Source organism: Aotus nancymaae, unplaced genomic scaffold (assembly GCF_030222135.1).
Source record: "Aotus nancymaae isolate 86718 unplaced genomic scaffold, 86718_ANA_hifiasm-v0.15.2.pri h1tg000040l, whole genome shotgun sequence".
NCBI lineage: Eukaryota > Metazoa > Chordata > Mammalia > Primates > Aotidae > Aotus > Aotus nancymaae.
The window spans coordinates 55,473,810-55,490,651 of NW_026988454.1; the positions used below are offsets into that span (position 1 = coordinate 55,473,810).

Sequence of the window (16,842 nt, forward strand, 5' to 3'; positions counted from 1 at the left end):
CATTTAACTGTACAGATATTTTAAATATATAGCTTGTATCATTGATCCCACTTTGTCACAGGTAATTTACTCTATTATTTTAATAGACATAAATGGTATATTTTCTTTACAGCTGTAGAAGTATATTATCTTGTTTTCTTAAAGGTATTTTATGAATATTTTATATTTAGCTCATATTAAACTTATATACACATTACTTTTGCTGACAAGCCCAGTGTTTAAGCACCAGCTTATCTTCCCAGTGTGTACCAAGATGGTAATTTTCTTGATCTGATCTCATATTCAGACTAGGATTTGATAACCTTTGTAGTACAATCCCCTCTTCTTTCATGGAACTAAAGAATGCTGAGACTAAACCAATGGTTCTTTAATAGATTGCTCTGCCTGTTCATTTATTCATTTGTTGATTCATTTTTCCCAGTCACTAACTCAGTGTCTGTTTCTTTAGTATCTTATGAGCCAGCTACTCTATTATCACTGGGGACATAAAGATGAGTAAGATAGTTTCTTCCCTCTAGGAGCTCACATCCAGGTAGAGGAGACAGACACTAAACTAATAATAATGATGCAGTGTGATATGTTGTATAATTACATGTGCAAATTCAAGGGTAACTCAAAGTGTGGGTGTGATTAATTTTCCTTGGGGTAACTGGTACAAACTTCAGAGTCTGGCATTTGTCTTGAGTCTTAAAGATTTGAGCAAGATTTACTGTGCAAAGATGATGAGAAGGTGATCACAGAAGGAGGAAAAGCATGAGCAAAGAGGAGAAAATTTTTTTGATATGTTAATATTTTCATCAAATTATTAAAATATCAATTTAAAATATCATTTCAAGAAGAGAAAATTGTAAGGAGTAACCTCTATCCCACACCTTCATTCCTACTCTACTCCAAGGGGCAATCATTCTTTTTCCTTTTTTAAAAAAACTACTTTTTAAATTTTAGAATAGTTTAGATTTGCAAAAACATGTAAAGATAGTAGAGATTTTCCACATATGCCACACACAGTTTCCCTTATAAATTAAATTAATAATGTTAATATCTTCATAGCACATTTACCATAATGAATAAACCAATATTGATATATTACTAATACAAGCCCATACTTTACCCACATTTCCTAACTTTTTATCTAATGTCTTTTTTCTGTTCCATCCAGGATCCCATCCAGGGTCCTACAGGACATTTAATCATCATGTCTCCTTATGCACTTCTCAACTTGGCAGTTTCTCAGACTGGGTTGGTTTGCTCTTTCTCTTTCATGTTAGGAGAGTGTGGTGAGCAGAATGATGGCCCTCAGAGATGTCCTCGCCTTAATATACAGAATCTGCAAACATGTTGTTTTAGGCAAAGGGGAATTAAGTTTACAGAAGGAATTCAGGTTGTTAATCAGTTGACTTTAAGATGGGGAGAGTAACCTGGACTATACAGGTGGGTTCAAGGTGATCATAAGGGTCTTTAGGAGGGAAAACGGGAGGCAGATAGGACCAGGGAGGGGTCCGTAGGAGCAGGACTTTGCCAACATTGCTGGCTTTGAAGATGGAAGAAGGGGACCACGAGCCAAGGAGAGCTGGAAAAAGGCAAAGGAATGAATTTCCCCCTACAGTCTCCAGAAAGGATCACAGCCTTGCCAAGGCCTTGATGTTCACCCAGTGATATCTGTGTTGGCTTCTGATCTATGGAACTGAGAGGTGATACTTACCTTGTTTTAAGCCTCTTGGTTTGTGGTAATTTGTCCTAGCGGCAATAGAAAACGAATGCAGGCTTCCTTCACATAGCTCATTCCACGTTGACTCACTTTGAGATGACTGCTTAGGAAATCATCATCCTGTTGGAGAACTGCAAAATGCTCGTATACCTCATATACTGTTTCCTAGGAACCAATGAGTTTCTCCAGCAAAGAATCCTCCTGTCCTGTCTGAAAGGCAACCTGCATTCTAGGAGCAAAGAGAGGGAAAAGCACTGAGGAGTATGGCCATATCATAGGCAGATTTGCAATTAATTCCCTCACTTGCAGCCCTATACCTAATTCCTGGCCAGGCTGTGCACATTATCTCTGAACTCTGAGCCTCTTCTCTCTTGTTCTCCAAAGAATAATCAGCCTTCTGCCTCGGGGGTGATTCCACAGCTGCTAGGGTTCTATGCCTAAGCCGTAAGTGAGGTACACAGTCTGTTCCTCATGTTCTTCAGTTTATCCCACACTCTCTGCTGTACTGGATTCCCCAGTTTCTGAGCTTCCCCAGGAGTCTACAGCACTAACTTACTCTCTCCTTCTAGGTACCATCCTCTTGCTTGTCCTTTAAGATATGGTATTCTCAGTCTGGTTATATCAGACACCTTTCCTACATCCCTTTCCTGTCTTTTGAAATATGATTGAAATATTTCATCAATTAATGTCTTCTCTCCTATTCTCTTTGTACTTGCAAGCTTAAGCCTCTTTTATCTTTTCAAATATTTTAGTAGGATTTCTGAAAGAAGAGGCTATAAACTTCTATGTCTATTCTTCTATCTTTAAATTCAACCACAGGCAGAACATTTTCATGGTTAAGTTAAGCCTGTGTTTAAATTGTCTCTGTCACACACTTTCTCTAAGACTTAGCAGTTTGCTAACCTCTGGAAACCTTGACCTCCTTTCTGTAAAACGAGAAGTTGCTACCACCTACCTCACTGAGTTGTTGTGAGGATCAAATAAAATATGTATGGTTAGCATGTACTTGGCATTCAGCAATTCCTTAATAAATGTCAGTAATCACCATCATGCAGATAAGAAAGGATTTGCATATAACCAAAAAGGGAACTTGAGGACATGAGGCCCCCAAAAAAGTCAAATTGGTGTTTGAATGGCCGACATACCTGATGGCAATAACTTAAGAAGAATCTGTGGGCCAGGAGCAATGGTCATGCCTGTAATCCCAGCACTTTAGGAGGCAGAGGCAGGAGGATCACTTGAGCCCAGGAGTTCAACAGGAGCCTGGGAAACACGGCAAAACCCCATCTCTACAAAAAAGATAATAATAATAATAACAATAATTAGCCAGGTATGGTGGCACACAACTGTAGTCCCAGCTACATGGGAGGACTGATTGAGTTCAGGAGGTCATGCCACTGCACTTCAGCCTGGGTGACAGAACAACACACTCTCTCAAAAAAAAAAAAAAAAAAAGGAATGTGCGTCAGAGTTCCAAGCTAAAGAATCCAGAAATAGCCAACCCGGAGATTCATTTCTTATCTATGAGGAATATCTGAACCACTGGCCAATCCCATGGAATGCGGGCCAGAGGATTGAGGCCTTTTGTCTTGGGTTAAATGAAGGTTGCCAGGTGGTGGTTGCTAGGGGAATGATGCTAAGTGAAAATGCTATATAAACTGTATATTTTTTACAAGCAGTTATGGTTCTCCTGTCCTCCCCACTGCCACCAGACTACCCTGTATGTAAGTTCCCTCAGTAAACCCCATGTCTCCTTTGCTGTCTCTGAGTTTCTTCCTCAGCCTCTCGAACATGGTGTCATCCCTACTGAAGTCTAATAGGGGTCCGGCACAACAGTGTGATAATGAGATAAACCACATCAGTGACAGATGGCTCAAGAGAAGACAGGAGTCAGGGAAATCAGTTATGAGGCTATTTCAGTAGTCCAGGAAAGGCATGAAGCTATGCACCCCACAAAATGGCAGTGTTTGTAGAAAGGACAGGATGAACTTAAGCTAGACTTAGACAAATTCCTCAACCCTAGATGCATGCTATAAGCCCCCATCCCGGGGAGTTTTTTAAAAGCGCTAATGCCCAGGTCCCACATTGAGACCACTGAATAAGAATACCTGGAGGTGAGACCCAGGCATCAGTGTTTTGAAAGGCTTGCAGATTTTAATGTGCATCTAGGCTTAAAAACCACTGGTTTAGGTGGTAGAAGTCACAGTGATTGTCTGAGGGCATAAAAAGGGAGGAAAAGTGCAGAATAACAAAGTTTCTGTTTTAAATGGTTAGGTGGGTGAACCTTCAGTTTCAGGAATTTGGTTAGGAGATAACCTGTACTGCTTCAAACAACTTTTCATCCAACTTCTTATGCATAAGAGGACAGAAGTTGGGATGTCTAATTAAGCTGATAATAAAGTTTATTTCTAATTAACACACTACCTGTCCCCTACCTGTTCTGCCTTTAGGGAAGGCCAAATGTTGGAACACTGTTTCTCCCTACTGCATTCACAACTGTCACAAGGATGCAGCCAGAGCTTTAAAAGGGTCTTAGGGAGGGAGGCTCTGTGGGCTCACATGGGAGGTGGCGGGATGGGGAGGTTCAGTCATTCTCCATGACAGGAGCCCAAACCTGGGCTTGCAGTGGCTGCAGTAGTTTTATTTATTTAGGATTTACAACCTGCTTACTTTCGAAAGGATTTGAGGTAGCTTATCAGATTAAGCTAAAGCACTCGATTAGGAAATCAAAACAGAGACCACCAAAGGGCCTGGAAGAATTAGATGTTTGCAGGCATCTGAGAAGAGCTGTTCTCTCTAACTGGGCCCTGGTGCAGGCTTTGAGTTCTCCAGAGGACACTGTGGGTGGGTTGTTTGGTTTTTAGGTCTGACTCTAAAAAAAGCACACCATTTTCCAGGAGGGACCAACTCTTCGTGAAATCACACTTGAAGAGGTTTTAAGAAGGAGCTAAGTAAATGGCCCAAGGACTTAGTCTTAGCGAGTATAAAGCTCACAGCATGTGACTGGGAATCAGAGGCCTGGGCTCCGTACAAGCAAGTCACTCAGGCTTCTTCATCCATACAAAGATGGGACTGAACACATACGTTTTCATCTCTGAAGCTTAGATTCATTCATTTCTGGTTAAATTAGAAAGGAAGAATAGAATTATAGTATATTTACTAGAATTTAGAGCGAGTATATCTGTAAAGGTCTCTCCAATATTAATCTGCTGAACTCTTAGTATGTGCTGCAAGAGTTTATTCATCATTGAATGTTTAACAAGAATCTATACAGCAAAATTTATTCTTGTTGGTAAAGTAAGAACCAAATAATTTAGATGTCAGATATGGGAAAGACAAATTGTATTATATCATCAGTCAGACCCCAGGCTAGCCTACCTCAACTAGACAGGGGCAATAAGAATTCCTGCAGGCAGAGCCAGTATTTTATTTAAAAGAGAGCATTGACCAGGCACAGTGGCTCACGCCTGTAATCCCAGCACTTTGGGAGGCAAATTACCTGAGGTCGGGAGTTCGAGACCAGCCTGACCAACATGGAGAAACCCCGTCTCAACTAAAAATACAGAATTAGCCGGGCATGGTGGCGCATGCCTGTAATCTCAGCTACTCAGGAGGCTGAGGCAGGAGAATCACTTGAACCCAAGAGGTAGAGGTTGCGGTGAGCCGAAATCACATCATTGCACTCCAGCCTAGGCAACGAGAGCGAAACTCCGTCTCAAAAAAATAAATAAATAAAATAAAATAAAATAGAGCATTGACTCTTCATAAGAATCTATAAAGTGGAAAAGGAACAAACATTCACTCAGTTCCAAGTCCTACTCTAGAGTCCAAGGGCCCTGGGTAACTCCAACTAACTTCACAGGTGCTATATACATTTTATCTAATACTCACAAGAATGATTTTAAACCAGGATACATTTCCCCATTTTACATTTGAGGAAACTGAAGTTAAATAATCTGCCCAATATTATACAAATTAGACTCCAACGCAGATTTGTGTCTTTCCCAAGTCCATAACCTTTCTCTCTGAATTGTCAATGTACTTGATTGAGTCTTTGAAGTGCTATTCCTTTCTGCAGGGAAACTATTATTTTCTGTATCTCTTTGTTAAAACTGTAAGAGTATGGTCAAAAGATTTTGACACGGCAACCAATAATATCTGCTACAGTTGTGTAACTGTTTTCAACGTTTTAAAATGTCTTCAAGTCTATTAGTTTTTGTTATTCTCCTAAGTCATAAGTCTATGAGTTAGTTTGGGGCTGGTGGAGTTAATCTCCCTTGACCTTATGGGAAAATTGAGGCCTCCAGAAGTTAAATGACTTGCACAAGGGAGTCAGCTGATAGGCCAAAAGCAAAATTGCTCTGCTCCAAACCCAGTGATCTTCCACCGTGAAATATTTCCTCAAGCCTCATTTTGACATGAAATATTTGTCCCAAAAAGGGGGCTATATCATGTGTTCAAGCAATTTCATCACCTAAATCTATATCGTTGAGTATTAGAATAATAAAGAGGGTTATCTAGCAACAAAAAGCAAAAAAAAGTGGGGGACTGGAATTGGCCCCTCACTGCTGAGAAAATGCTCAGGAAAAGTAGTGCAGGAGGTCAGATGCAGGAGTTTGAGCAGCCCAATTTCCAAGGCCAAGTCCAGCTAAGTCTACTGGTGAAAACCAAGTCCTTTTCCCTTGCTGATGGGTGGGCCAGGGTTGGGGGTCATGGGTAGGGGATAGGGAGAGTAGTGGTTTGCTACACCAGTAAAGGCATTGACCTCTGGTTTGTAATCTACAGAGCCTCCATCTCCCTCCAAATGGTAGAAAGATCACTTTTCACACTTGATTGCCATTCCTAGAAAAGGACCTTCTATTTTAGGTATTCAGTTATATTCAGCAAGTAGTATTTATATTGAATACCGAGGACAGCACTGTGCTAGTGTTAGCAAGAATTGCTATTATTATTAGCCAAATGCAATATTATGAAAGTACAGTGTGCTACTATCAAATTCAATATTAGGGAAAGTACACTGGGCTAGCATGGCATTAGGAGTTTATATTCTAACTCAAGAAAACAGGCCAAGAGGACAAATTTGGGGGTCTAGGAAAGGACCCAGATGAACTGTTCAGCAGCTTCATAACTTCTAGTAAAAATAAACAGAATGATTCAATGAATGCTTTAGAAAATCAAGTGACTTGAAATTTTCTGTATCTAGGAATATCTCAATTAGATCTAAAATGGCAAAGGAGGCCAGCCACAGTGGCTCAAGCCTGTGTAATCCTAGCACTTTGGCAGGCTGAAGCAGGCAGATTGCTTGAACTCAGGACTTCAAGACCAGCCTGGGAAACATGGCAAAACCCTGTCTACCAAAAAAAAAAATTAGCCGGGTGTGGGATTCCTACCTACTCAGGAGGCTGAGGTGGGAGGATCACCTGAGCCTGGAATGTCAGGGCTGCAGTGAGCCAAGATCATGTCATTACACTCCAGCCTGGGTGACAGAATAAGACCCTGTCTCAAAACATAAATAAAATAAAATAGCAAAGGGATTAAGATAAATCTTTCTGAGAGACAAAAGGGATTCTTGAGTTTATATTTAATTCCCAATGTGGCAGCATCTTCCTATAAACCAAGGAGTTCTTAGGCTAAGTAACTCTTTAGAGTAGTCTTATGAATATTGGGAAGTGATTTAAGAGATGTTTTACTCTTTGGGAGTATCTAATTCACCTTGAATATAGGTTCTCATCATGCATAATGAATATTTTTCTCCACTGTTGCACACTAGATTCGTGTACCACAGTGAAGGTTGAGTGACCCAGTAAAATCACAAAGGATAACCAAGCTGCTCATCTTTTCAAGGCTTTTTAGCATGGACTGTATTTAGACACTTTTTTTAAATGATAGTTTTTCCATTCCAAAAACTGGGTATGTAAATAAGCAGTGCTGAAAATGCATGGCAGCACAACCAAACTCCACATGATGTTTGCAGTTCAGCTCTCATCACTTCGTCTTAGTATTTCTCTTAACTCTTCATGGCTTATGCCCTGGTAGTTTCAGGCTCCAACTGGGACCCATGCTTACTTTCTTTCCCAGATTTCACCATTCCAAGGAAAGAAAACCTCAGACCTTGATTTCTTGGCGTAATTCCCTTTAGCACAGCTCAAGCCCCGTTTGCTTTATAAGAAGTGTAAACTTTTTTTAAAATTTCACTTGAAATTTAGATGAAAAGAGTGAAATTCTAATCTTAAGTTGTACACACCAGAAATAATATAGAATTATAAGTCAGAGGATCTGAGTCTGGTCCTGGTGCTGCAGCTAGTGTTAACTTAGGCAATTCAGTTAGTCCTTCTAATGCTCTTGTTTTTATCTGTAAAATGATGGTTCTGAATGCATTCTATAATGGATGCCCACCTAACCATTAACTATTTGGGTGACTACTGTGTTCCAGTATATATTCCATTCTATAATGGATGCCCACCTAACCATTAACTATTTGGGTGACTACTCTGCTGGGTGCTGGGAAATCACAGAGATGATGAAGGCATGAACCACACCAACAAGGAACCGTTATCCACTGCTGCTGATTGATATTAAGCTCTGCTGAGACAGATGTCAATGCTGTCAGACCTACCTGGTGGCTATTTTTTTTAACCACAAAAGCCATATTTTAAGAGAAAATGGTAGCCTATTTTCCCCAACCCAAAATAGAAATAGGGCTATAATGTTAGGTCTATTATGATGTACAAGTCCTATGCAAAGATGCTGGGTCAGATTAAGAGAAAGGAGATCTCGGAATGAATTCCAAGCATCTGCTTCATTCTCTGAAAGGCTCTCTTTGCTAAATATTTAGGGCGGCATTTCCCCAAATGTGCTTCATAGTGCACTCGCTCCTCAGAACATCAGCGTTCTGTAAAAGAAGGTTCCAGTATTAACAGAAGTTGGAAGAATCCTGGGCAGGAAAGTTTAACAGGTTTCCTTAAAGCAGGTTTTCTTGGTGCCTCTATGTCTAAAGTGGTTCTAACAGAGCAAGGAAGCAAGTTTTGAAGCACTAACAAAACTTGTCTGACTGTAGAACTTGTTTGTTGTTTTACAGAACATTCCGTGGAACCAATCCTCTATGAAATGCCATTAGGACACTTCTGGAAATGATTATTTTTTAAAAAATATATGTCTTTCACACAAAAACCTGTACATGAATATTTATAGCACCTTCTTCATAAAAGTCCAAAAGTAGAAACAATCCAAATATTTATCTACTGATGAATGAATATTAAAGATGTGGCAAAACAATATAATGAAACATTATTCAGCCATAGAAAGGAATGAAGTACTGGTATAACATGAACGAACCTCAAAAACATGGTAAGTGGAAAGACGCCAGACAAAAAAGACCACATATGATATGATTCTCTTGATATGAAATGTCCAGAGCAGGCTACGTAAAGTAATGGAGTGCTTGCTAGGAACCGGGGTAGGGATGAATACGGAATGACAGCTGATGGATATGGGTTTTCTTTGGGTGAGGGGTGGTGAAATTGTTCCAAAATTATATTGTGATGATGATCATACAGTTCCAAATACACTCAAAATCATTGATATGTACACTTTAAATAGGAAATTGTTATGTGAATTCTATCTCAATAAAGCTGTTAATAAATACATGTCTCTGTGAAGAAAGGATAACTGAAAGGGTTCAGGCCTATGTTTTTGTGGGTTATTCACTTACAGTTAAGATTTGTCTTCCTAGTGGTTTGCATGCTATAGTGGAAGGAGCTGACCTACCTGGTTTACAACCCAGTTGTACCATTTAACAATTAGGTGGCCACAAAAAAGTCCTAACCTCATCCAAGACTAGGAATAACAACAGGTCCATTGTGAGGATTAATGAACTCATGTACAGAAGTCCTTTTGAAAAGTGTAAACATTTAATAAATGTGAATTACTATTTTACTGCAAATAATTTATAGAGTGCCTTGGTGCACTGTAAAATCATTCACCAAGGCTCAGTCTTCTCTGAGATAACAGAATTCCTTCATCACTGGGCTGTTAACGAGAATTAAATGGGTTAGTAACACATGTAACACTATGCCTAACACCTAACATTCAATATTTATCACTTAATTTCTTATTTTTCTTGCCAAGATTACTTACCAGCATAGTTTCCACACACTGTGGGATTTTTTAATTTCATTCTTCTCATGTCTCCATCTTTTGAACCATATTCTATATAATTCCTCCCTTTCTTTTTAGTATCTCTTAGTTATTTATAAATCATCATATCCTTGTTTTCCTGTCTTTCTTCTAGGCTGTATATGTCAAATTATTTTCATTGCTTCTTAAACACATGCCCTTTAACCCATATCGTAGGTTTCTGGCTGGTCTCCAATGTGTCAGCATCTTCTTTGTTCATTGGTTCAATTCTCTAGATGATGATGGTGATAATTAGAAGAAAGAGACTAAAAAGAAAAAAGAAAGAACCAAACCTCTACCTGGGAAAAAAGCTATATCTTCTGTTTCTTAAGGAGCAATAGTTTTAAAATGGCAATGTCACCAAATATAGGTGCATACTAAAGACTGGCAGAGTATGTTGTACATTTATAGGTAAGTGCTAATGAGCTGAGACTAGATGAGCAATAAGGACACTGTGCATCTCTCCAAGAGTCAGCAGATTAATACTTTGTAAAACTTCAGTCACTTTCTAGTGAAAACTTCATAACAAACATACCTTACGAATCAAATGAGAAATATGAAAATACAGATTTCAGAAAACATGAAAAAGAGAAAAGAAATAGGACTCAACAGATCTACTTACTAGTTTTGTTTTCTTCCTTTGCAGATTAGGGATTCAATAAAAGTCCTTTTTGGGTCTATGATTCTAAATCTGTGATTCAGGTAAGAGGAGGATGAGGACTGAAAACCTACTTAGCAGGTACTATGCTTACTATCTGAGTGAAAAAATAATCTGTACACCAAACCCCATGACATGCAATTTACCAGTATAACAAACCCGCACATGTACCCTTGAGACTAAAATAAAAGTTAAAATAAAAAAAATCAATAATTCTAAAATAAATGAAGAGATTATAGTCATCATTCATTAGTTAATTCATTTAATAAACACTTATTGAATGCCTATAGTATACAGGAGCATAACTCATGCAGTGAGTACTACATGAGAGGATACGTCATGGGAGAATACCTCACCCACATTGGTAGTCCAGCAAAAGCTTTCTGGTCAACATGACATTGAGCTAGGTCTAAAAGAAAATGCAGTTGAAAGGAGGAATAACATTCCAGGAAAAGGGAAGAACTTATACAAAGATACAAAGGCCTGAGAACAGCCATCATGCTCTGGGAATCCATTATATTTACAAATGCACAGTACAAACAACGTGGCTGATACGAATGCTTGTGAAGGACAGAGCACAATCTGCTATGAGTACCCAGTATATTTTCTAGTACCTAGTGTAGTGTGTCATGCTGAGGAATTTGGATGTCATCCCACAAGCAACAGGGAATAGAGATTTTTAAATGAACAAGTGACATAATCACATTTGCATTTTAGAAATATTTGGGAATACAGAAAAGAAGTTAAGAGGACAAGTGCAGAGGCAGGAAGATCATCTGGGCAAAAAAATGATAAGGGCCTTCGTGCCTCTACACTTGTCTTCTTATTTCTTTTCCCTATTCCCAAATCTTTCTAAAATTGGTTGGTGACCTAGGGGAGACCATCCTTTTGAAGGGACTTAGTTGTGAAGGGAAGGAGAGAGGGCAGTAGCTAGAGGAGACATGAGAGGGTTTTCTTTGTTTGTTTTAGGATGAAAATATCATAAGTCAGTCTGTTTGATGAGAAGGAAGAACTAATGGAATGTAAAAGGCTGAAGGGATATAAAAGAAAGGAGATAATTAATGAAATGAGTTTTACAAAAATATTCCTAATTAGAGTCCTTTAAATGGGATACTCCTCATGGGCCTATAAATTCTTATGTAATTTTACAAAAGAAATAGATTCCCTCCAAGCAGCACTTCAACTGTAGAAATCAAGAAATACTTGTGGTGTTGCTCTATCATCTAGAGGATATCCTTATAGCCATTAAAGTGTCCTTATTTAATTGTAAAATGAGACTATGCCCATTCATTTTGTTTCTCTTCTCTCCTTCTCTCCCATTCCTTCTTCTAAGCCATGATTTTATTCAGGGCTCCAAATGGAAGGGGATGCATCTATTCCAAGCCTTTGTTCAGTCTAACCCAGGTTCTTTTCAGTTTTCAATTTACATGCAGAAATTGAAACAGAGAGAAGAAATCTCACCAAAACCATTCATGCAGTCCTGTGAGATGGCTGCCTCAGGAATTGGGAGAAACGATGGGATTCTGGAAAGCAAGGCCTGAAACTCCTCTTTGTTGTAGGAAAGCCATACTGCTAATCAAAAGAAAATGAGGAAAAACCAGGAACAGAAAAAGAAAGAAGAGGAAGAAATCTAATAAAATGCATTCAGGTTTGTAGCACTGTGTTCAAATTCAAATTCTCCTGTTTCTAAGCAGCCACCATCACATTGTCCATCTTTCTATCTGAATGATAGAAAGGAATAGGGGAGCGGAAACTCTAGAAAAAAATATTTCTTTTACACCTTTCTGTTTATCTCACTTTATCTTTATGTCAAGTAACAAAGTAGTTCATTTTAAAAATTAGAACATTCAATAGCTTAAAAGCTGAATTGTTAGTTTTTAAAAATAAAAATGGCATACAGATTTTATTAAAAGCTCTAACAGAACAGAGGGTATTAAGCAAAAGATAAAATTCCCTCCAGCCTGTCATTGGCCTAGGACCCCTCCTTAGAGGTAATCATTGACAGTAGTTAATTGGGTATCTTGCCAGAAATTCCCTGAGCATGTGTGAGCAAAAATATGATTACATTTCATCTGAAAGGAAGACGATGGCAGTTATGATCACTTGGTCCCTATGCTGCCACAGTCCTGGGCTTTTGTTTCTAAATCTTGTGAGTGAGTAAGTAGGTCTTTATTTTTTCTTCTTTTCCAATTGAATTAACTAATATGGGCATGCCAACTGCACATTATAGTCTTATTTGGTAGGGATAAAGTCCAAAGTAGGTGTTAGAAGTGCTCAGAGGGAACTTCAGCCCTCTGATCCTCCTCTTTCTCCTCCAAAAGGGAAAAGTAGCTTTGAAAAGTGCAGCCCCTGCCGGGGTCCATCTCTGACTGCCTCCAGGCTTCTCTCTAGAAGCTCTGTCCTTTTCCCGGCTGGAGCCCTTCCTCCTTGGATGGGGAAGGCATCCTGCTGCTGCTGGCTGAGACTTAATGAGTATCCAGTTAAACAGAAAGCCGAAATCCTCTTTTCTGAAGACAAGAGAGGATAGACTTGAGGTAGAAAACCATGAACTAGAAAGTAAATGAGGAGGAATCAGAGTTTGACTTAAAATAATAAGAAGAATCTTTTTTAAAATTCTCGCAATGGTCTGCTGTTTCCCCAAGTATCAGTTTTCACAGATCCGCTGTCTGAGAGAGCTCTCTTTCATCATATTACATAGCTACAATACTGATTTAAATGTGCAAACCTATGCCTTTGCTTGCTTCTGTTGACAAAAGATAACCCTCCTATCTATTTCAGCTTCAGCCTTTCCAGTCCTCGGTGACCTGAACAAGTAAATGAGCAAAAAGGGAACACAGACTCCTACTTTTTGGCATCAACTCAATTTTCCAATCTTCAAAATTCTCAGCCAGTTTCCCTCTCCTCATCACTGCATTGTGCTACTTGAAAGACACAGTGAAAATAGCTACGGGAACACAAAGAAAGAAAGAACACACACCATGGGGTTAGCGAAGAGGAAACCCTCTTAATAGATTTCAAAAGAATAAATCCTGGAGCAATGCTGAGTCTTAAAAGATTTACCAGAAATGTAGGCAGAACTCCAAGACTAGGAGGCTGGAAAAAATTAAGATATTGGGCATTGTAAGATAGAAGACAAGGAGAGGAGAAATCCCAAATGAATTATAATCAAATTCATGTTCTCATTAACAAGAATCCCAAGACTAAACCTGGTTACTCTGCTAGTTGTAGTAAATATGATGTAGTCATCTGTAAAACCTTATTTCTGAAGTAATTTCATTTACTCTGGGTTTTTCAGGTAGCCAAATCCTGCACAAAGTAAGAACTTTCTAGTAATTTTTTTAAATCAAATATTTTCCATAGTAGTATTGCCTGGTCTGTCTTACATTCTGGCAATACTTTCCCAGAAATATTGAAATCTATAGATTGACTGAACCACAGCAGTGTCCTCAGTAATTTTTCTCTGAGTTGTGAACTCATAGGGGTATATGCATTGCAAAAAACAAAAACAAACAAAAAAATAGAAATTGAACTATAAGAAGAATTAGCCTAAAGATGCCTCAAGAAAAATAGGTGGCGCTGGGCGCGATGGCTCATACCTGTAATCCCAGCACCTTGGGAGGCTGAGGCAGCGGTTCACTTGAGGTCAGGAGTTTGAGACCAGCCTGGCCAACATGGTGAAACCCCATCTCTACTAAGAATACAAAAACTAGCCGGGCATGGTGGCTCACACCTGTAATCCCAGCTGCTCAGAGGGGTGAGGCATGAGGATCGCTTAACCTGGGAGGCACAGGTTGCAGTGAGCAAAGTTCATGCCACGGCACTCCAGCCTAGGTGACAGAACGAGACTCCATTGCAAAACAACAACAACAACAACAACAACAACAAAATAGGTGTATATTTTTTCTTTATTCCGCTGTGGGCTCTGGCAACATGTGAAGGCATTTAATATATAATCTGGATTTATTGGCTTTTTCTTTAAAGGTCACAGAGATAGATTCATTGTATAGATGAGCATGACTAATACACAAATTTCAATAAACTTCAAGTTGTATTGAAATGTTAATAGCTTGGCTGCAAACCAGAAACACTCATCAAACATTTAGGGTTTACTGGCTTTTTTGGTGTTTGGAGCTCTGGGGGCAATAGAGAAGATACAACAGTTTGGTTTTTTTCCTTTGAGCTAATGGGCGCATAGCTTTGTCTAGAATAGAGAAGCAGAGAGCCTGTCTGCAGAGTCCCTGTCAGAAATGCTGAGAGATAAAAGAGCACAGACAGAGGCATTCAGGGACAGGCATCAGAGCAGAGGTGTCGTGGGAGGGGGAAGGTGCACTGGCTCCAGTGTCGTGAGATGGAGACTGGCGACTTCTACAGTGGTGTATCCAACAGATCCCTCATTTTGTTCAGACATTCGTCAGAGAACCTTTGATATCAAGAAAGATGGTTCTGACCTCTAGTCCATGTAGAAACACACACATGATCCCGTTCTTTCATTCTTTCTGATGAGACTTAAGAGGAAGTTGGCTGTGGAATTCCGCTTCTGGTAAAAAGCTAGAGGTGTGTAAAGGAGAAGGTCTCTTTTTGCCCAGCTGTCCTTGGGCCAACCCTCTGCCACTTCTGGCCTTTTCATGCTGAGAAGCTTGTGGCTGTGGCAGCCACATTGCAACCATGAGGGGATGAGTCCTCAGATGAACAGCCAACATGCTGGATGGGAAGGCAGAAAGATAAAAGGATCCTGGGTCTTTGATGACCCCACTGAGAAGATGAACCAATGCCAGCAACTGCCTATCTCTAGATTTCTTGTTATATGAGAATCCTAAGTCCCATTTGTTTTATAACTTAGCCAGTCTCTTATTGTTGGCTATCACAGTTGTTTTCCAATATTTCACTATCATACATGATACTGAGACAAAAAAATACAGCCATTTTTGCACATATCCATGATTGTTTCCTCAGATGTGTTCTTAGGAATGAAATTGCTGAGTCAAAATGGTTAATACAAAGCTAAGTTTCCAAAAATGTTATATATATTTACAATTTCTTCATAGTAGTTTGGGGAGAGCACATCCCTCCCCACTTTGAAAATATCCAGTATTTTGCCAATTTGATAGTTTTAAAAAAGATTGGCCGAGCACAGTGGCTCATACCTGCAATTCCAGCACTTTGAGAGGCCAAAGTGGGCAGATCACGAGGTCAAGAGATCAACACCAGCCTGGCCAACGTGGTGAAACCCTGTCTCTACTAAAAATACAAAATTTAGCCAGGTGTGGTGGCAGACACCTGTAATCCCAGCTACTTGTGAAGCTGAGGCAGGAGAATCACTTGAACTTGGGAGGCAGAGGTTTCAGTAAGCCGAAATTGCACCACTGCACTCCAGCCTGTGTGACAAAGCGAGACTCCATATCAATAAAAGAAAATAAAATAATAAAATAGATTTCCCTTTTCTACTTTAACTTCCTTTTCCAGGTGGTGAAGTGCTTTTTCATTTGTTTGTGGACTACTGTGTTTTGGTCTGGAGCCATGCCTATTGCAGCACTCCTTCAGAACTAAACCTCTTAAAAAGGTCATGTACTCTCTGTGTCCACTTCTTCACCGTTCCTTGATGTCTTAGCCTACTCCCCCACCAATCACCAATGACTTCTACTTCACGAAATCCTGGGATCATTTTTCTGATGTCCTTTCCCTGGATCTTTGGGTAATATTTGACAACATTTATCATTTCCTCTTAAAAACACTCTCCTCATGTCTTCTCAGATACCACATCTGACTAGTTTTCTCTTTGCCTCTCTGTTCTTTCTTAGTCTTCTCCTCTACCTGACCTCTCATGACCCAGTCCTAGGTCCTCTTTCTAAGTGACCTCACTTGCTTCCCATGGCTTTAGTTACCACAGATATTAATTACCTTATTTATAACTCCAACCCAAACATCTCCCTGCTACGCAGGCTCCAGACTCATACATTCAACTGACAATAACATCTCTACTTGAATGTATCTCAGGCATCTCAAATTTAACATGTTCTTACACAAACATCAACTCTCTCTGCTTTCTCCCAGACCTCCCTGTCACAGAAAATGTCATCACCATTTTCAGAGCTGCTTAGGTCAGAAACCTGAGGGTCATTCTTGGTTGCTCCCTCACACCTTCCTTTCCCACTCACAAACAAGTCCTATTGTTTCTCTTTCCAAAATATATCTTTTTTTAAACTTTCATTTTAAGTTCAGGGGTAGATGTGCAGGTTTGTTACATAGGTAAACTTGTGTCACAGGGGTCTGTTGTACAGATTGTTTCATCATCCAGGTATTA

At 39.5% G+C, this 16,842-nt stretch overlaps 1 long non-coding RNA gene across 1 annotated transcript in view; it reads right to left on the bottom strand.

Annotated features, from left to right (window-relative positions):
* The window catches only part of LOC105707498 (uncharacterized), a 95,956-nt gene that overhangs the window by 65,796 nt on the left and 13,318 nt on the right, over positions 1-16,842 (bottom strand). The window contains exons 3-4 of the long non-coding RNA XR_010336647.1: positions 2,854-2,997; positions 1,703-1,937 (exon numbers count right to left, since the gene is read on the bottom strand). This is a non-coding gene — a long non-coding RNA (uncharacterized LOC105707498). The remainder of the gene's footprint in view (positions 1-1,702; positions 1,938-2,853; positions 2,998-16,842) is intronic.